We start from the raw sequence: 21,456 nt of genomic DNA on the forward strand, positions 1-21,456 counted from the left end.
ACATTATTATGCATTAATTTGTTTTCGCTTACTTTTCATGTACCGCGGGGAATGGGGGTCTGAGAGAGAGGAGAGCCATATTGGAGGTCCCTTCTGCGCCTGCGCAACTTTCTGCGGCACAGTGGACCTTGACTGATGGAACACAGCCAGTTGGCAGTGATGGGCAAGATGCTCCTGAGAAAGTCACCTCTGCCCCGCGAGAACAGCGAATGTGGCTCCTTATATGTTACATTGTAATGTTGCGCTACTGTTTGCCGTGTTGTTTCTCATGGGAACCCCATTTTCACTAGGCGGTGCCCAAGTATGCAAATACCGGCTTAAAATGTTGTATTATGATTGGTGTGTTACCCAAATCCTACCTTAGGACCAATCCAAATTGAGGGATTCTGACACTTTGCAACATTGGGGGGTGGTACACTGCCCCAAACAGTATATCTACCCTGGGTTCACCTAGGAAAGTCGTCCGACTTGTCTGGTTTAGCTGACCTGTCACTGACCCATCGCACTCAATAGGTGACTGAAGATACAGAGAGCTGCGGAGCACTCTGTCCGAATTTGACCATAGACTAAGGTTTTACTGAACCTTAAAGTGCTGGCGAAGCACTTTGCTGGGAGTTCGCTGACCCAATCGGGGTCTTGATCGATAGCTGCAGAGAGGGTGGAGCGCAGGCGTTGCTTCCGAACTGTGGGTTCCGGTCCTGTCCTGAGGGTTTGCTGTCCTGTCCTGAGGTCCTGTCCTGATTTCCAATCCGAGGGTATCCTGTCCTGTCCGGGGTGTCCATCCTGCACCTGCTGTCCTTTGAGGGGTATCCTTCCTTGAGGGTTTCCTGTCCTTAACTGACCCGTGGCCAGGGTTTGGTTTCCACACCAGTCTAGGTAAATACTGCTCTAAGTTCTTTAAAACTTGCACCTTCCTATATTTCTACCTTTCGCTACAATAAAGTGACACCTTTGCATATGTTGATTTTTCCATGCCTTTTGCCGCAAACTATTGAACGTAAAGTCATTTGCAATTTTCTCATAAACGTGTTCCCATGTCATCTCACCTGTTAGAAATTATATTTTGCATTGCAGTTTGTCATTTTCTGATATGGTCTAGAACCTCCTTACCTAGACTGTTTAAAGGTCCATACACTTTAAGCTTAGCGTGTTACTCTTTATAGGCCCTCCTATAGTTACCCATGCATAGTCTGTCCATGATTGAACATTTTGAGATTGTGTAGTATTTTTCATTTATATTCCATAACAATATTTCAATGATTACCTTGTCCTTATTTCTCTATAGTTATATCATTTACATTTTACTAGTCATTGAATGCCTTATTCTTGTACACCTTATGCAGGGAAACAATGAACTTTAGATAAACATTTTAAAACTTCCAGTTGTCCGTGGTCATTTTCAACAGTATTTTGAATGTTATTGGTTAGGTTTGTATTTTGTTGCCTTTCCTTTTACAGCTAGCTCCCTGATTCATTGTGGTCATTAGGTACCCGTGTCGGTGGATGGTAAGTCGGGTACACTGAGAAACAATAGTAGGGAACGCACACAAATTGGTAGAGCTCGTGAAGTCACCTGATCAATGTATATGGTGATTTTGAAAGTATATGGGCCCTGAAGCCGGAAACGGCGAAAATTATTGGTCGGGTGGCCTCGCGCGCTCTATCAGTTTTTCTGGTAGCAGAGGTATGGTTAGGGACTAGCTAAAGGTTAGGCAGGATTGGTTAGACTAGTTGAGTCGGAAGCTGCTAGTACATTAATGCTGCTAGAAGAGCGGCTGTTCTAAGAGACCTGATCATTCTCTTGTGAATACGCTGCTTTGGAATTCATGAATTGTTGTATTGCCATTATTCTTGTTCTTGTATTGTTATATGTATTAATCCATGCGTTTGTCAACCGTTTAGTTTTGTGTTGTCCGAACTCCCCGGGGAATTGGAAGGGCAAGTGGTGAATAGAATCCATTGTCCTGAGGTCACAGGCTCGAGGAAAGTTAGGTGCAGGTTAAGATAACCGGGAAGCACTAACTAGGGTTTTCTGAGTACATGTGTGAATAAATGTCAGTAACGGGGTTCGTTGGCAAAATTCCCATAGTGGCGTAACCTAGTAAGGGTCACATCGGAAGAGTAGCAAGTTCCTCGGAGCTAGGGTGAAAGCAGAGGGGTCCGCTGGGAAACCTTAGACTCGGATATATCCCGGAGGAGTGGATGAGTTTAGGGGAATAACAGGTTCACCGATGCTAGAGTGAAGGGTAGGCGGAAGAGATCTACCCGCAGCGCGTGAAAAGTAAATGGAAGTAGTTTACTTGCAGTAAAATAATTCTTTCTCTGTCTAGACACTTGAGCACTGTGGCGAATGTGTAATTGTTGTAAAATAACCAAGCACTGAGCACTTTAAAAGAAAGAAAGTTTCCGTTACCTTGTGAAGGGAGGGAGTCAGTCGCGAAGCGCCTCTGACGTCACTCTGTGCCGCGCTGGGATTGGTAGAAGCAGCGGGCGGGTAGCGGAGCTGAAATTGTAAAGGAGGGGTGAGCGCCGGAGCGTGGGAACTATCTCACGAAGGGGCCGCGCACCCATTGGCAGAGATTATTCAGAGTCGCGCACCCATTGGTTGCACGGATTTCTGAAGCGCGTTCTGATTGGAGGTAGTTGTAAACAGAGTTAAGCGTAGAAAACGTATGTGGCACTCGTATAGTCCAGAGACTAGACCCGATCCAAGAAACCAAGGGTTCGAAAGGGATCAGTGGAAGGCTAATAGATACGATATCATGTACGGAGCTAAGAGAAAGATGTCCCTTGTAAGTAGGGTAAAGAATTATTTCAAAACAGACAAACCAATTAAATCTAGAGAGGGCGTAACTATCCCGCCACCAAATACTCCTGCCTCATTCATGATGTTTGACAGAGGGTACAACACCTGTGTGTGGTTGGAGAATTGGGTAAAGTACACTAAAGATGACGGAGTATTGGCTTTTCCGTTAGACGGCACTTTCAATGGCAGAATTTTATTTAATTTGAGAACCCGCATGAATGAATTACACCCCAGACCGAGACTAACGCAGTATGAGGCATTAGAGGAATGGGAGATTGAGGCTTTTGAAAGAGAGAAACCGCGAATGGACAAAGGTCTGACCAAGTGGTACCCCAGGCTAAAGCAGGAGTCCAGGGATAAAAGGATGAAGCAGTGGAGGCAGAGTATGATTGTTGAGGGTCTGTTTCCCATGATGCCAGCATGTCATAACCCTGCAGCGGGTGAGAAAAATACCGAAAAATGCAAGCATTGGGGGGCCCATGGGGAGTCAGATGATGAATTGATAGATGACATCTGTACCAGAAGTCCGCCACCTTATAATGAGGGGGCCCGTCCTTCCAGTGTAGGAGATGCTCCCCGTCGCCACTTCCTAAAGGGAGAAGACCGATCCCTAGGACTGGGAGGGGGTGGTCAGGTATTGCCCTATTTTGAGAAACCCGAACCGGCGGAAACAAGGGATATGTATCCCAAAGTGCCCGCAACCCAAGAAGAAAAATATTCACGTACGAAAGTTTTTTTCCCCAGACCCCTGTATGAAAACGAAGAGAAACCATCGAGTTCAGGACTGCCTTTTGTTCAACCTCCTTATGAGGAAGAGCGCAGGTCCTTTAACACCGGAACCTTGTTCCCAAAACCGAATTATGGTGGGGGACCAAGTGAAACGCATCCTACTGCCCCGAGTTTTACTCCTCCATTGACCCCACAGATATTACATGACACGACTTTAAGAAGGATACTAGTGGAAAAGGAGCAAGAGGCTCTAGCTAGACAAAGGACAGAAATAATTCAGAAAATCTCCCAGTTAAATACCAGTCCTGAGGCGTTGACCATTCCAGTAACTATTGGACCAGTGGTTCCGTTATACGGAAATGGTCAGGGAAATCCGATTACTCCAGTTATGACCCCAGTCATGGCACCCCCGAGACAGGAACCGATAATCATAGATGATCAGTCCAGTGAGTGCGAGTCTGAAGTTGCGTTCTTGGACTTGCCAAACAAACAGACCGGAAAGGGAATGCAGCAGAGGCATAACCCTTTTAATGCGAAAGAAATTAAATTAGAGTCAGCAACAGGTACTAGGAGTGTCTCTCTGGTAACTCCGGATGAAATTGAGAGTTGGAGTCGCGAATTAGAGAAACAGACTCCGCAAACGAAACCTTTAGACCTCTACAAGCTGAGAGTAGAAATAGAAGAATTAATGGCAGGAAATGTGGGTTTGGATCGATTGAATACCTACTCTGAAGAAGAATTGTCGTTTATGTGTAAAAGCCTTACAAGAAACACCAGAGTACTCCACGAAAAACTGACAGACACCGCAGCCAGTATGGGGGTAGATATTTCAAAATCCAAGCCCTTGCAGAAACCGTACAGAGCAGACTTCTCAGACAAAGATATAGAGCACCTGAATGTGGCAGGGAAAAAGTTGCAGATTAAAGAATTATTGGGGGTACTGCAAAAATGGGGAGATGTGGAAAGATGGAGAAGCAGGTGGGCGAGAAAGAAAGAAGAGGCTCGCTCCCGACAAGCGACTCCTGAGTTTGCTTTAAGAGAGGTAGAAAGACCTGAGCAGTTATGCCCCATGCGCGAAGTACCAGGAGGGAAATATGTGCATGTCCCCTGGTCCAGACAGGATATTGTGTCCTTTACGAACGATTTTCCAAAATTGCGCGAGAAGCCAGTTGAATGGTACAGGCAAGTGGAGAGGTTCGTCAAGGTACAAAAATGCCTGTGGAAGGACCTGGATGGGTTTTTCGACATTGTGGTGCCGGTAGATCTATGGACCCAGTGTAAAATAGCCATAGCCTGGCCTAGTGAAGAGTACCCAAGAAATAAAGAAACAGGGGAGCCATCGAAGGAAGTCATGGGAAAATATGAGCAGGTAATTCAGTACTTGAAAGAAAAGGTGCCAGCAAAGGAAACAGATTGGACCAAAATAGATAGAACAACGCAGGAAAGAGATGAGACAGTGCACTCCTATTATGAAAGGCTGTTGCAGGTGTTTAAAACATACAGTGGTATAGACAACATCGAGATGAAGGATATGACGCATTTCATTTACAGGTTTGTAAATGGTTTAAGACCTGAAATTTGTCAGTGGATAAAGGATAACAAAATCTGTTGGCACTCCAAAAAGGTAGATGAGGTCCTGCGGTACGCAAAGTACTGCGAGGACGAGATGGCAGAAAAGAAAAAGGCTCTCAAGGAAAAGGTGATGTGGGCTCAGGTGAAGCTCGCAGAACAGCAAGAAAAGCAGTTGAGTAACCTGGTTAAAAATGCTGAGAACAAAGGTACTGGGGGTGGGGGTGGAGGAAAACCCCGGCCCAAATTTAGCAGGGAAGAAGCTATGAAGAAATTTCCCTGCCATCAGTGCGGCGAAATTGGACACTGGCGTAACGAGTGTCCCTATTTAATAGATGATAACGCCAAAACACCTGATTTAACTCCACAGACGCAGAAAGAAAGACCAAGAAAGACTCAACCACAGGTAAAAACAGTTCAGGTGCCTCGAGCACCAAAGCAGGTGTACAGGGGAAAACAGGGAGAGGGCGAGGAGATAGAAGTTTGGGAAAGCAGTGAGAACAGAAATACAGCAACTTCGCAGTATCTGCTGAATGATACCTTCCTTTGTAATGATCAGTACTGACGGGGCCTGAGAGGGGAGGACAAGGAGTGCGTACTTGGCGCTTCCTTGCCGGTAGACCAGTCTGGACCATACATTGAAGGAAAGGTTGACGGAAATGATGTCACCTTTCTGTTGGACACTGGCGCTACCCGTTCTACTGTAAGGACAGTGGACGTTCCAAACCTACCCCTCTCGGGAGAAAATATCCAAGTAGTGGGTGTATCTAATCAATTGATTAGTACTCCTGTTACCGAACCAATGGAGATTTCAATTGGAAATTTTAAACAAATGCATAGGTTTGTCGTCTGTGACACCAGTCCAGTGAATCTACTGGGTCGTGATTTGCTGTGCAAAATGAACTGTACCATCTTTTGCACACCAAAAGGTGTTGAAATTCAGACCCCGGATGAAGATGGCATTTATAAATTATTGTTGCTCAGACCTGACTCAGAAATTAAACGATTGACTCTGCAAGACTTGCCAAAAGAACTCCAGGAAGCAGTAAAGCCAGAGGTGTGGGACTTCACTGGAAAAGATGTAGGATTAATGAAGGATGTAGACCCCATACAGATAGCCATCAAGGACAATGCAGTATACCCTAACACCAAGCCCTACCGAATGAATGCTGAAGTGAAAGCCGGTGTCACACAGGAAATACAAAAATTACTAGAAGGAAACATCATACAGGAAGTGATGAGTAGCCCAAGCAACTCCCCGATTATGGGTATCAAGAAGCCTAGTGGCAAGTACAGGGTAGTGCAAGACCTGAGAAAGGTAAACAAAATTGTAGTTCCTTGCTGCCCCATTGTCCCGAACCCAGCAGTGATATTGTACCAGATTCCTTGGGATGCTGAGTGGTTCACTGTGATTGATTTGTGTCATGCATTCTTTTCGATACCCTTGCACCCCGACAGCAAATTTCTTTTCTCATTTGCCTTCGAAGGTCACGTGTATTGCTGGAACCGGGTCCCTCAAGGGTATACAGAGAGCCCCTCTATCTTTAATCAGATCCTGAAAAAATGTCTAGAGACTTTGATCTTACCTGGGAACTCTGTCCTAGTGCAGTACATAGACGACCTCCTACTGGCGTCTAAAAGTCATAGGGACTGTGTAGTTGACACCATTGCCCTACTAAATCATCTGTGTGAGAAAGGGCATAAAGTGGCCCCTGACAAACTTCAGTTTTGTGCAAAATCAGTGAAATATCTAGGACACCAGATAGAAAAGGGTGTCAGAAAAGTCACATCAGAAAGAGTGAGAATAATTCAAAAGATGCAGTTGCCCCGTACTCAAAAGGAAATCAGAATGTTCCTGGGTGTGCTAGGATACTGCAGGCAGTGGATTCTGGGATTTGCAGTCTTAGCCAGGCCTTTGATAAAAATGACCACGAGAGGAATGCCAGATATTGTAGAATGGGACGATGAAAGCCTAATGGCCTTCACAAAACTGAAAAATTGTCTGTGTACAGCCCCTGCGTTGGGAATGCCAGATTATTCCAAAGAATTTGCCCTATTCTGTGACACTCGCGATAATTGCGCATTGTCAGTCCTGACTCAAGAACATGGCACGACCAGAAGGCCTGTGGCCTATTTCTCTGCCACCTTGGACCCAGTAGCTGCTGGGTTACCAGGCTGTCTGAAAGCAGTAGCTGCTACCTGCGCAAGTTTAGAACAGAGTGAGTCCATTGTCATGGGACATCCTGTGACTGTGTATGTTTCACATGGAGTGGTAATTCTATTGACCAGAACCAAAACGCAGTATCTCACCCCTAGTCGGCTGACTAAATACGAGAGGATTCTTGTGGGTGCAGCAAATGTAAGCATTGTTAGGTGCGGTATTCTGAACCCTGCCACTTTACTCCCCGACCCCATGGACATGGAAGGTGGGGATGATGATGAACATGATTGCATTGATCTGACAGAGTTCAGCACCAAGCCACGCCCAGACATTAAAGAAACTCCATTGCCCGTGCATGACATGGAACTGTTTGTAGATGGTTCCTGTCTAAGACATGAACTAGGAGGCCTGAGTGCTGCCTATGCAGTAGTCTCCTTAACAAAAATTGAAGAAGCAGGTTACCTATATAACATAAAGTCTGCACAAGTAGCCGAATTGATTGCTATGATAAAAGCTTGCCAAATTGGGAAAAACATACGCATAACAGTGTACACTGACAGTCAGTACTGTTATGGTGTTGTGCATGACTTTGGCCAATTGTGGCTACAGAGGGAATTCCTGACTTCCTCAGGTACTCCCATTCGAAATGGAAAAGTTGTTCATGACCTTTTAGAGGCCATCCAGTTACCCAAGGAACTGGCAGTGGTAAAATGCGTTGCTCATAAGAAGAGCATGGACAAAGTATCACTGGGAAACGATTATGCTGATCGAGTGGCCCAATGGTGCGCCAGAGATCATTATATCGTTAATCCTAAACGAGGGGGGATCGGAGCCAGCTGCCAACTTCAAGTGTTTGAAGAAGTGCCTACTTGGGATGAAGTGAGAGAGTGGCAGGAGGCGGCCCCATGGCAAGAAAGAGAGAAATGGAAGGAGGATGGGTGTAGACCGAGACGTGTGGATGGTGTCATCTTGGGCCCAACTGGTATGCCTGTATTACCCAGACACTTGCTTGGCACAATGGCAAGATTAATACACGAGGGATCACACATTGGTAGGGATGCCATGATTCTGGTATTTCAACAGACTTGGTACAGTAAAAAGTTCAGGAAAGTAGCAGAGTCCATCTGCCAGAGGTGCCTGTCATGTCAACAGATGAACCCAGGCAAGAGGACAATGGTTGAACTGAGCAAAATTGGGAGGTCAGGGGGTCCCTTTGTAAGGATACAGATTGATTTCATCACCATGCCCCGTTGTGAAGGGAAGCGATATGTCCTTGTCATTGTTTGCGTATTTTCAAAGTGGGTAGAAGCTTACCCTACTCCCCAAAGTGACGCACTGACAGTAGCAAAGTGTTTACTAAAAGAACTGATACCTAGATTCGGGGTGCCATTCATTATTGAATCAGATAAGGGTGGACATTTTCAGAATGAAATACTGGCTGAACTCTGTAAGGCCTTTGGAATAAGGCAGAAACTTCACTGTGCATATCATCCAGAGGCTTCTGGGATAGTGGAACAAGTAAATGGAACTATCAAAAACAGACTAGCAAAGCTGACTGATGCAACTGGCATGACCTGGGTGAAGGCCCTGCCCCTGGTCCTGATGGGACTGAGAAGTGTTCCAGACTGCAAGACAGGCCTGAGTCCCCATGAAATCACTATGGGAAGAGTGATGAGACAAGCATGGGTGCCAGGAAGCAAACTGTTGAGTATTACTGATGATTTGGTGCTTGAATACTGCAGAAGATTGGGTGACCAAGTGCGTTCTATCTCTCGCCAGATTGGAGACGACGGCATCCTCAATCCAACGACTCCCCTCCACAACTTGGTTCCAGGAGACTGGGTCAAAATAAAGAAGCACACCCGGTCAAGCTGTCTGGCACCAAGGTGGGGAAAGAAACGCCAAGTAATCCTGGTAACAACCACTGCAGTGAAGTGCGCAGGTGTTCCCCAGTGGATCCACGCCGGCCACACCCAGAAGGTATTACCAGACGAGGAACCTGAAGAAGAAAGGCATCCAGCAGAGGACTCTGCAGGAGCCAAACCAGAAGCAGCTGACAACGAACAGCCCAGCACCAGTCAAGCTGCAGGAACAGCTGACGTTGGCTCAGGAGTAGTTGACTACGAACTGCCAAGAATCCAGCCTGCTGAAGAGGTCCAGGAAACTGAGCCAGGAGTAGCTGATGACGAGCTGCCAAGCATATGGCCAGAAGAATGGATACCATTGATTGATCTGACCGAAGATCCCATCCGAACCAGAGAGCGACTTTGTGAAGGTAGAGAGTGGACTAGTCAGGAAAAGCAAGGCACAGGCGAAGAACCTCAGCCGCTTGAGATTCTCATCAAAACTGAGGAAGGAGAAGGTCAGACAGGGACAGAACAGGTGTTCGATACACCTCCACTAACTCCTGATGTGGATAAGGGACAGCTTAGACATAGAATAATAGTTCGAGCAGAAGAAAATCAAGAGATCGAAGTGCTTGAACAGGACCAGATAGGGTTAGAAGAATGGGTTCAGGAAACAGAAACAGAAACAGAAACAGAGACAATCGAAAGCCAAAAACAAAATATTCCTGAACAAGGCCAGATTAGTAACCAGGCAGAAGAACTAGATGCTAGCCCTGGAACTAGCCATATAGGGGAAGAAGAAGAAAGTGAAGCAGAATTGCCACAAGTTAAAGAGAACAAGAGGATAAGAGAAGAAAGCGAAGTCCAAGTGCCAACTAAAAGACTTAAGAAAAGAAAGCACCTTGAGCCTAGGTTCGTAAAGAAATTAAGGCTAAGGATAAAGACAGTGGAAGAAAAACGTGCAGAAGCAAGGAGAAGTGCACGGATAGCCGAACAAGAAGAAAGCTCTTCCAAAAGAAGGAGTGATCGAATAAAAAGACAAAATAAAAAGTACAAGTCTCCTGAATGGACACTCGTTTTGGAAGAACTTGAAGATCTTGATATAACTGACGTAAGCGACGGAGAGCCCGTCCCTGAGGACTCTGCTGAAGAAGAAGACGAACCACCGTGAATTTGCACAAAGTAAGCTAGTTGTGTAAAGACACAAAGAGGGGTCGAGAAACTTCTTCTGAGCCAAAATGTCTGATTCAACTGTGAATGGTAGACCTAGTTGCAGTCGTTTCAAGACGTGCTGCAAGGTGTGTATATGTAGTATAGTAGTACTGATAGTTATCTGGATAGGACTAACAATCTTTATACCCTTTACTGTAAGTAAAGATACTAACATTGTCCCTACTGAAATTGTAAATACAGACAGTGAGGAGCTGACAACACAGAGTGTAGCAAGACATGAGAGAGCACTGAGACAAACAAAACAAGACTTAGAAGCATCAGATGAGGAAGGACTACATTATCATGGAATTAAGAACAGGACACACTTAAATGTTTTTGCAAACTTGTTAATACACTATGTAGAGACTATGGAAATTGAAGATTGCTATGTCTGCATGAAGCTACCTACTTCTGTGGCTGAAGGCGTGACATACCATCACTTACCGTAGACATATGGAATATCATGTAGCATTTTAGCTAGTTTATTTTACAAAAGAGGACCGTTACAGTACTATTACTCTAACAACGACGTGATCTTTTCTGAACTTCCTATACGTGGGAACTTGAATCCTGTACATACCAGAAGTGACACCATAAGATATATGGGAGACTACTTTCTGACTATAGGTAACATTGACATAGCGGACGCACACAGAGATAACTTGACTTGTTCTTTGCGTGAACAGGAAAAGATGTTCCTGAACATGGCAGAGAAAAGAAGAATTAAAATACAAAAGAAGGCTAATGACGAAAGTCAGAAAAAGCCAAAGTGGGCTGAGAACATGGAAGGCACCTCAAATGGTGGGGCGGGACCTGCTCTGTTGCTGGATTTTGAAAAGAAAGGCAAGCTATGTCTTCACCGCGAGAAGACTAGCTATTATAATAATGTTTTCATTGGTTCCAGTGAATGCGAACATAATTACAAGGTAATTGGAGGTTGGGGTTTCAAAAATGGGTCAGAGCCTGTGTTTCCTGGAATTTATTATATTTGTGGAGACAAGGCTTATTTCAAATTGCCGGATCACTGGTATGGAAGCTGCTATTTTGGCATTGTCTTCCCGAAAATATACCATGTGAATGGAAATGCTGGAAGCAATGAAAATACTAATGGCTTAGTGCGTAGTAAAAGAGAAAGTATAGGTGAAATTATGGGTAGTATTTTCAGTGCACTGATACCTGGAGTGGGAGTGGTTCTGAACACTCACAGAATTTGTAAATTGTCTACTATAGTGGATGTATTGTCTACTGAGACAGCTCATGGATTTCTGCTGGTCAATACCGAAATGGTTGCGATCAGATCAATGGTTTTGCAGAATCGACTTGCTCTTGATACCTTATTAGCGAAAGAGGGCGGAGTCTGCCGGATGTTGAAGGCGCAACATTGTTGCACTTATATTCCGGATAAAAGTGTACAGATCAAAAGATATGTGAAAAACATTACTAACTTGACAAAGGAACTCAAACCACTCGAGGTTGATAGTGCCTGGAAGAGACTGGTAGATGGTCTCTCAAATGTAGGTCATTGGCTTGCTAGTGTAGGTAAAAGCTTATTGTTCAAGATACTGATGCCAATTGGAATTATAGGTCTTATCATATTTCTCATTTTTATCTGTTGTAAATGCCGCAAGCGCACCAAAAAGCACGAGGTAAATGCAAGAGGGTTGAAACGGAGTGTGGATGAGATCGAATTGGAGGAAGTGAATGATCAGATATACAAGAAGGTGAAGACTTCTCACCCTACCAGAACTGAAAGAGAGAAATTGGAGCGATTGTTGGAAGAAATAGAGCTGTATAAAGTGTGAAAGAAAGTTGGCATCTGGTTCCATATATTTTGTGATGATAGTAAATATCATCAAAGAGGGGATTGATGAAGCAAAGCTTCGCATATTTTGCGGACTTGCTGTACTCAAGAACCTCGTTTATGTGTAATACGGTAACAAGTGTATGTTTTACTAACATTTATATTTAGTTTGGATAAGGATCGTGAAGCTTGCACATGTGTTTTACTAAAATAATTTACTCGAGTCACCTAAAATGGCCGCCGCTTGTATTTAGTTACTGCGCATGCGTCAGCCACACTCACGTGTCCTGACGCGTCTGCAGAAGTGGAGGGAAAATTTTGCGCATGCGTAATACATAGCTTGGCCCAGTGTGGTACTGCTCGTGCCACTGCTCTTGTTGTTGTTTCCATGTAGCTAACATTTAGATTGCATAAGTATATTTCTTGATGATAAGTTAGAAGTACAAACCCTGTGATGTGTTTTCATGATGACATTATTATGCATTAATTTGTTTTCGCTTACTTTTCATGTACCGCGGGGAATGGGGGTCTGAGAGAGAGGAGAGCCATATTGGAGGTCCCTTCTGCGCCTGCGCAACTTTCTGCGGCACAGTGGACCTTGACTGATGGAACACAGCCAGTTGGGAGTGATGGGCAAGATGCTCCTGAGAAAGTCACCTCTGCCCCGCGAGAACAGCGAATGTGGCTCCTTATATGTTACATTGTAATGTTGCGCTACTGTTTGCCGTGTTGTTTCTCATGGGAACCCCATTTTCACTAGGCGGTGCCCAAGTATGCAAATACCGGCTTAAAATGTTGTATTATGATTGGTGTGTTACCCAAATCCTACCTTAGGACCAATCCAAATTGAGGGATTCTGACACTTTGCAACATTGGGGGGTGGTACACTGCCCCAAACAGTATATCTACCCTGGGTTCACCTAGGGAAGTCGTCCGACTTGTCTGGTTTAGCTGACCTGTCACTGACCCATCGCACTCAATAGGTGACTGAAGATACAGAGAGCTGCGGAGCACTCTGTCCGAATTTGACCATAGACTAAGGTTTTACTGAACCTTAAAGTGCTGGTGAAGCACTTTGCTGGGAGTTCGCTGACCCAATCGGGGTCTTGATCGATAGCTGCAGAGAGGGTGGAGCGCAGGCGTTGCTTCCGAACTGTGGGTTCCGGTCCTGTCCTGAGGGTTTGCTGTCCTGTCCTGAGGTCCTGTCCTGATTTCCAATCCGAGGGTATCCTGTCCTGTCCGGGGTGTCCATCCTGCACCTGCTGTCCTTTGAGGGGTATCCTTCCTTGAGGGTTTCCTGTCCTTAACTGACCCGTGGCCAGGGTTTGGTTTCCACACCAGTCTAGGTAAATACTGCTCTAAGTTCTTTAAAACTTGCACCTTCCTATATTTCTACCTTTCGCTACAATAAAGTGACACCTTTGCATATGTTGATTTTTCCATGCCTTTTGCCGCAAACTATTGAACGTAAAGTCATTTGCAATTTTCTCATAAACGTGTTCCCATGTCATCTCACCTGTTAGAAATTATATTTTGCATTGCAGTTTGTCATTTTCTGATATGGTCTAGAACCTCCTTACCTAGACTGTTTAAAGGTCCATACACTTTAAGCTTAGCGTGTTACTCTTTATAGGCCCTCCTATAGTTACCCATGCATAGTCTGTCCATGATTGAACATTTTGAGATTGTGTAGTATTTTTCATTTATATTCCATAACAATATTTCAATGATTACCTTGTCCTTATTTCTCTATAGTTATATCATTTACATTTTACTAGTCATTGAATGCCTTATTCTTGTACACCTTATGCATGAAAACAATGAACTTTAGATAAACATTTTAAAACTTCCAGTTGTCCGTGGTCATTTTCAACAGTATTTTGAATGTTATTGGTTAGGTTTGTATTTTGTTGCCTTTCCTTTTACAGCTAGCTCCCTGATTCATTGTGGTCATTAGGTACCCGTGTCGGTGGATGGTAAGTCGGGTACACTGAGAAACAATAGTAGGGAACGCACACAAATTGGTAGAGCTCGTGAAGTCACCTGATCAATGTATATGGTGATTTTGAAAGTATATGGGCCCTGAAGCCGGAAACGGCGAAAATTATTGGTCGGGTGGCCTCGCGCGCTCTATCACTGGTACCTGGAGGGGAAGATATTTTTGTGACAATCCAGAAAGATTGCTAATCTACACTGGGGACAGGGAACTTGAAACAGAAATTTATGCTACTTTCTCTTCTACAGAGATCACCAGAGGTAAACTTTTCAAGATGCAAGGACTCTCACCCCTCAAGGTGGCATGATTCATCATTGTGTGCTGCACCACGCTAGGCTTCAATGCCAGGCGCGGTTCGTCCATTGGGGCGTGGGGGCGTAGCCCTCCCTGCCCGACGCCGCCCGCAGCTCCCTCATGACAATCATGTCAATGAATCAACATGACGTCAGACCGCCGGGCGGGCGTCATGTTGATTCATTGACATGATTGTACGGACGGCAACACAAGTACGCATGCGTGGGGACGGAGGGTGAATTTTTACCCGTGCCCACGCATGCGCACTTTTGTTTTGGCGGCTTTGCGCATGCCCATCAGGAGCCCTAATGGGCGTGCTGCGGGCGAGAGGGTACCTGTGCCCCTGGCGCCAGGATTGCCCAGGGGCGCTGTGAGCCTGTGACGTGTGCGGGACCGGCAGCAAGGTAAGAGTGTGTGTTTTTCAGTGTTCCAGTAAACTAGCTTGCACAAATGACTTGAGATAGTTCAGTGTGTTAATGATGTATGGATGCAGGATGGGTGGGTGGATGGATGGGTGGATGCATGAATGATGTATGGGTGGATGCATGAATGATGTATGGATGGATGCATGCATGCATGATGGGTGGATGCATGATGGATGGATGGGTGGATGCATGAATGAATGATGTATGGATGCAGGGTGGGTGGGTGGATGGATGGGTGGATGCATGAATGATGTATTGATGGATGCATGCATGATGGGTGGATGCATGATGGATGGGTGGATGGATGGATGGGTGGGTGCATGAATGAATGATGTATGGATGCAGGGTGGGTGGATGTATGGGTGGATGTATGAATGATGTATGGGTGCATGCATGCATGATGGGTGGATGCATGATGGATGGATGGGTGGATGAATGAATGAATGATGTATGGATGCAGGGTGGGTGGATGGATGAGTGGATGCATGAATGATGGATGGGTGGATGCATGAATGATGTATGGATGGATGGATGCATGGATGCATGCATGATGGGTGGATGCATGATGGATGGATGGGTGGATGGATGGATGCATGAATGATGTATGGATGGATGCATGCATGATGGGTGGATGCATGATGGGTGGATGGGTGGGTGCATGAATGAATGATGTATGGATGCAGGATGGTTGGGTGGATGGATGGGTGGATGCATGAATGATGTATGGATGGATGCATGCATGATGGATGGATGGATGCATGCATGGATGCATGCATGATGGGTGGATGCATGATGGATGGATGGGTGGATGGATGGATGGGTGGGTGCATGAATGATTGATGTATGGATGCAGGATGGTTGGGTGGATGGATGGGTGGATGCATGAATGATGTATGGATGGATGCATGCATGATGGGTGGATGCATGAATGAATGATGTATGGATGCAGGATGGTTGGGTGGATGGATGGGTGGATGCATGAATGATGTATGGATGGATGCATGCATGATGGGTGGATGCATGATGGATGGATGGGTGGATGCATGAATGAATGATGTATGGATGCAGGATGGGTGGGTGGATGTATGGGTGGATGTATGAATGATGTATGGATGCATGCATGCATGATGAGTGGATGCATGATGGATGGATGGGTGGATGCATGAATGAATGATGTATGGATGCAGGGTGGGTGGGTGGATAGATGGGTGGATGCATGAATGATGTATGGATGGATGCAAGGTGGTTCGGGCTCGCTCGCTGCGCTCGATCGCTGCGGTGCAATATGCAAATTAGTTTACACCCTCCACTTTCAAATGTCACCAGCTGCCCCTGTTCAATGCCCAAAGGGCCCCTCAAACGGGAGCTCTTTGGTGGAGATCATGTTCCTGCCCTTGGTGAGTGGGAGTGGTTCAGCAGTGAAAGCGAGTGGTGAGTGGAGTGACATATAAAATTGCCAATTGATAGCCACGGTGAGTCTCTTTTATTATTTTATGTTGGTGATCCATGGCAAGCTTAAAAACTGGTGTGGACCAATTGCTCTTTACTCGTTCATTGCTACTAGTATCTGGTGTACATGTTTTCCACCATGATGCCCGGATGTAAATGTAAAAATGTAAATTGATACTTGTATAGCGCACTACTCACCCGCAAGGGTCTCAAGGCGCTTGTACGAATACCGCTGTGGAACCCATCCTGGCTTTCCCTGTGAGGTGTCCACTCCTGGGCACCCCCAAGGTGGAGGCCAGGCATCCTTAGCGTTGTGGGGGCCGTTGTGGAGATTAAGCAAGCTACTGCCCAGAGTTGCAGAGTGGGACTCCATGATTGGAATAGACACCGAGGCGAGAATTATCAGGTCCGTGGAATTTTTTAGCTCAAGACCCGCCAAGGTGGGGAATTGAACCCTGGTCCTTGGCTAGACCTCTGCATTAGGGTCTGCCGCTCTAACCATTGAGCCACACTTCTCAATGTCAAGTGACATTTCTTTGGGACCTAAACGGATGCACCTTACTATATTTATGGGTAGCTCAGTCTATATTTTGTTCTATATTTAAAACATGTGTGCAAGGACCCTAATGAGTCTTTCAATGGTCTGGGAATGGCATGATAAGGTTGGGTCACGACTTAAAATGACGGGGCAAAACAGTCACTCTTCTCTATTGATCTGTCTCCACGCTGCTTCCTCTGCTCTCTCTCTCTTTCTTTCCTTCGCGCTCTCTCTTTCCTTCTTTCCTCGACTTGTTACCATCAGTTCTTTCTCTCGCCCATCTCGCTCTTCCTTCTCATCCTCGTCCAGCCCCTTTTGAAGTCTTTCTCTCTTTGTGGCACTCCCTCACATTGAATTTAATCGCCTCTCTGACCTTCTCGCTTGGATTTTCCTATGTAAATCCAGTGTCTTCTTGTTTCCAGTTCCAATCTACCTTTTCTTTCTCCCCATCTCTCCTTCCGTTTCATCTTCCCTCAACCCCCTCGTGACCACTTTTCCTCTCTCTAGTCAATTTCTCTATATTTCATCCCCTCCCTCGGTCGTTCTCCCGTTTGCTTTTCCTCTCTCGTCCTCTGCTGTCCGCTCCTATTTTTCCTTTCTTCACATAGTTTCTTTCCGCCTCACTTCCCTCTCGCCCCCCCCCCGCTTCCTTTCCCCCTTCTCTCAGCACCCCTCTCTTTCTTCTATCCCTCGCCTCCTCCCGGCCGCTCGGTATTATATTTTCGTCAGGTGAGCCCTCAGGGAGCTGCCGCTGGCTCCGCAGGCCTCACACTGCCTGCTCTGTTAGTGGAGTCTTACTGTGAGGGATCACACGCAGTTACCTCAGGCCACACCATCTGGCGGGCAGGTGACACCTTTATCTCACTCCAGACACCCTTGGTAAAGCCCCCTAAGCCAGCCACCTTAAACCCTCTCCCTTTCACTCGTGGATTTATACTTCTCCTCACACGTGTCTCACGTGTCCCTTTCATTCGCACACTTAAATCTACCTTAAATAGGTGCATCACGTGGTGTTCAAATATCTTGATTCGGGGTGCAGAGCAGCCAGGAGCATTTGACGACCAGAGGAAGCAGACAAGAGGTCCTCGGCACAGAATCCATTGTTTTAAGACTATAAAGTCTGGCCAAGACTCATCTTTCTTCGTGAGCAAATTTCTTTCCCCCAATAAGACATCGTGATTGTCTGCTCTAGGTAAGTGCTTGGCACATGAACACCCTTCCTTCTCTGTTTTATTTTTTAAATGAAATAATATAACACAGGTTGTCGAGAAAAATGTGTGGTCTACTGGCAAAGATATTTCTTTAATGTTCTGTACAACATATGTTTTTATATTCTTGATATAGTTATATATACATAGCACTTTGCCAAAACAGTTTACCGTTACGTTTTATTTGCAGTTATTACAATTCAATCGAACTTGGTTGAGCTTGTATAGACCTCGGAAGGATGAACGGTCGACTCTACCTTAGCAGGATTCGAACCAACATATTACACACACACACACACATACCTCAACAGTAGCAGTAAGCACTTGACTCGCAGAGTTGTTTCAAGTTGTTGTATAAGCCTTAAAAGGGATAGAAAAATATAGAACGGTGACTTACACGCAGAACAACAACAATCAGAGATTTAAAATACAAAATGCTACTTCTGCATTTTGACCGCATGTGTGATCCTCGGCAAACCACTTTTCCTAACCGGCTTGTTTCTATGGTTGACACTGCTTTTCATTCTAGTATTGAAGTCTTGAAATTGTAAATGTACCTATACAGCGCTTACAAACCCCGCACGCGGCATTGAAGCTCCTAATGCCAGTGCACGCTACCCCGGAACCCAAGATTAGTAGTTAGTAGGTTAGCACATTTTTTTCTTGTGCATTAGTTGTGTTAGGCACGTGCCCTTGATTTTATGCGGTATTATCGAAATTGAGAAAGAAAGAGCCCGCACAATATAACAAGTGTTGGTCACTGAGCATGACTCTCCATAGAAGGAGTAGCAAAATTAAAGAAGACAGAGCCTGACATTTGACCTATGTCTTTGAATGCACAGCAAATAAAAAAAGATAAGAACAACATTTAAATGTCTAGTTGCAGAAAGTGAGTACGTGGAAGAATACCAAGAGTGGTGGTAACTAGGATATCCTCCACGTGTGGGACTAACTCAATCTAGACAACCTAAAACAAATAAAGCTATAAATAAAAAGCAAGCCACTTTTAGTTAAAAACCACAAAGCCAATAGTGGTAAGCAATGGTCAGAATGCATTCCCATGAAATCTTTCAAAATGTCCCCAAGAAGTCTTGTCTGGTAAGCTTCGACCTAAATAGGGTTGGATAAGTAATTAACACCAATCTTTGTAAAACATCAGTGCTGTGAAGTCCTACATCCAATATTTAAAGGTGGCACTAGATCGGACCCGGCGAATTACAGGCTAACTGCCTTAATTGATGTAGAGGCCAAAATGTACGCGTCAAATCTACTGATCGCACTAGAAGAATAGGTCACTTGTAGCAAGATTCTCCTAGTCACACAGAAAGGCTTTAGACCGGGCATAAGTACCATATGTAATCTTCTGGCCTTGAACCTTCTTGTAGAAAAATCAAAGCGTAAATCAACCAAATTGTACACCTGCTTTGTCGACCTAAAAGCAGCCTGTGATATGGTATGCAGAGGACTCTTGGGGCAAAAGATGGCAAATTGGGGCATTTCACATCTGCTTTTACAGGCCATTGTTAACTTGTATACATCCACTTGAGTCAAGATAAAACTAGGGAACGGCGAAAGAACAAAAGCAAGGATTCCGTCGCATACCGGATTAAAGCAGGGATGCGTGCTGGCTCCTAGTCTCTTCAACATCTTCACCGCAGCCCTGGACAAGAGGCTATCAGAAGTTCAATGTAAACCCCCAAAGAGAGCACACTGCAAAATAAGAAGCATGCAGTATGCAGATGACATCATTCTATGCAGCAAGACAAGAGTGGGCTTACAGTGCCTGATCACAAAACTGTTGGAATATACTGAGGAGCTCGGCTGGTCTCTTAATTATAAAAAAACAAAGGTCACCTGCTTTTCATCAAACACAGGGCAGAACAGAAATACATACAAGTGGTATGCAGCAAAAAGCATCATAGAGTAGAGTTTCTCCTACAAATATCAGGGAGTAGTGGTTGATTCAATGTTTACACTTAAAGATCACCTAACAAATAGAAAAGCTCAGACAAATAAACTATATTTCGCTTTAAACCTGTTAAAATCAAAATTAAAGTGTCCATCAAATTCCCATCTACTAAAAGTCATTGCTTCCAAGTTTCTCCCAACCCTCACTTATGGCTCTGAATTATTCAAAGGTCAAGATACAAACTTCCTGAATCTCCAAGAATCAGGCTTATTCAAACACATTTTTTGGATCCCGCAGTTTGCATCTCAAGCACAAGTGCGCCTGGAATTCGGGTTATTAAACCAACATCCAGTTAGGCAAGTGGCAATAATAAAAATGTGTTGGAAATTAAAAGCAGCACAAGAGGAACCCTAAAAGGGGCATTGCTGGACATAAATAAAGAACCAAGCAAAAGGAAAAAAATGATTGGTACACAGTACTTGAACAAGCTTTAACAACTCTTAACATGCATGATGCTTGAAATACCAATAACAGTTTCACCGCATTCAAAAAAATAGTCAACAACGCGTCAAAACAAAAAGCTTGGATAAAGGGCAAACCCGCCCTAGCAAAGAAAAAACAGGGCTGGATGGTTCTATCCTCATACGAGGTTCAAACCCCTCAAACTTATCTGGTTCAACACATAACCCCATCAATCCAGCAATTGCTACTTTGGATCCGGTTGGGAGCATTCAGCTCAAAAGATCAGGTTTTAACGTGGAAACGAACATGGCCAACCTCGCTTTGCAGCCAAGCAGAAAAGACTCTGATGCATTTACTGAATATCTGCCCAACTGTGCATAATTTGAGACGGTATTATATATTCCATGTATTCCACACCTACCAAGTTAGATCATGTTGGCCGGCTGTAATGTTATTGCTAAACAGCCATTCGTTATAGACCTCATGCATGGCCGCTAGATTTTTGCAAAGAGTTAGCACATTATTGCATAAATCAAACAAAGAGGGTGCACACTAGCTCCTCGATGCACACAAGACCAATACATCGTATTTGCATATTTTTCACATATGGGACTCTGGAGGTGGATATTGAAGGAAGCAGAAGGCACAACAGAGAACCATAGTCTCAAGTCGATTTTAACTATGAACAGTGGGCCTGATTCACAGAACTAACTTAAGACAAAATCCTAAACGTACTACTTTTGGTATTCACAGAAGTTAGGATTTTGTCTTAAGACAAACTTATGACAAACTTAAGACAGACTTAAGACAGACTTAAGTTAGGATTTTGTCTTAAGTTTGTCTTAAGTCTGTCTTAAGTCTGTCTTAAGTTTGTCTTAAGTCTGTCTTAAGTCTGTCTTAAGTTTGTCTTAAGACAAATTTAAGACAAAATCCTAACTTCTGTGAATACCAAAAGTAGTAAGTTTATAAATCTAGGCTCAAAGGTAACATCACATACACAGTGAATTGCACTATATTTAAACATCAAATAATGTTATGTACCATGCTGCT

General features: G+C 44.7%; 1 protein-coding gene across 2 annotated transcripts in view; it reads right to left on the bottom strand.

Annotated features, from left to right (window-relative positions):
* The window catches only part of LOC144767371 (uncharacterized), a 270,245-nt gene that overhangs the window by 23,339 nt on the left and 225,450 nt on the right, over nt 1–21,456 (bottom strand). For both annotated transcript variants that reach the window (XR_013598169.1, XM_078650836.1), the window contains exon 2: nt 18,339–18,395. The gene's annotated coding sequence lies outside the window, so the exon portion shown is untranslated. The remainder of the gene's footprint in view (nt 1–18,338; nt 18,396–21,456) is intronic.

Source organism: Lissotriton helveticus, chromosome 7 (genome assembly GCF_964261635.1).
Source record: "Lissotriton helveticus chromosome 7, aLisHel1.1, whole genome shotgun sequence".
Classification (NCBI taxonomy): domain Eukaryota; kingdom Metazoa; phylum Chordata; class Amphibia; order Caudata; family Salamandridae; genus Lissotriton; species Lissotriton helveticus.